The sequence below is a fragment of the Anolis carolinensis genome, chromosome 6 (assembly GCF_035594765.1).
Source record: "Anolis carolinensis isolate JA03-04 chromosome 6, rAnoCar3.1.pri, whole genome shotgun sequence".
Lineage (NCBI taxonomy): Eukaryota > Metazoa > Chordata > Lepidosauria > Squamata > Dactyloidae > Anolis > Anolis carolinensis.
Window position 1 is genome coordinate 119,192,455 of NC_085846.1, and position 789 is coordinate 119,193,243.

Here is a 789-nt window from a genome sequence, read left to right on the forward strand (position 1 = left end):
ACATCCCCTCAGGAGAAGGTTAAATTGCCTCTGCGTCTGTCTCTGTTCTATGTGTATATGGGCATTGAATGTTTGCCCTATATGTATATAATGTGATCCGCCTTGAGTCCCCTTCGGGGTGAGAAAAAAGGGCAAAATATAAATACTGTAAATAAATAAACTTTTGTACTCTCATGAGACTAGATTTTCTGTCTGATTGCCTCCTGAGATAAATTGCCTTACAAAAAGAGGACCCAAACAATAAGCGGCCAGACAGACTGACATCGACACTAAGAAAGATTCTGGAGCAGAGCCTTAAGAGAGACAATCTGGACGCACTTAAAAAGGGATGCCATATTCACCAAAAGTCAGCATGGATTTCTCAAAAACGAGTCATGCCAGACAAGCCTTATCTCTTTATTTTGCGTAAGTTACGACCTTGATGAATGCAGAGAATGCTGTGGATGGAGCACATCTTGATTCCAGCAAGGACTCTGACAACATTCTAGCAAAGAAGTTTGTAATATCTGGGCTACTGTGAGGTGGATTGACTGGCCAAACCCAAAGGTGCTTCTGTCCAATGGTTCCTCCTCCTTCCTCCTGGAGAAGTGACATTTTTGGGGGTGATAACAAAGAGGTTTCTGTCCTGGGACTTTTGGGGCTATTCAACATCTTTATCAATGATCCCAGAGATGAAATAGAAGGCAACCTTATCAAAGGGGATGACATCAAGTTGGGAGGCCTAGTGAGTATCTCAAGAGGGTAGGTGGCCGATCCTTGAGACTCTGCAATCAAAAAGCACGCTCCACC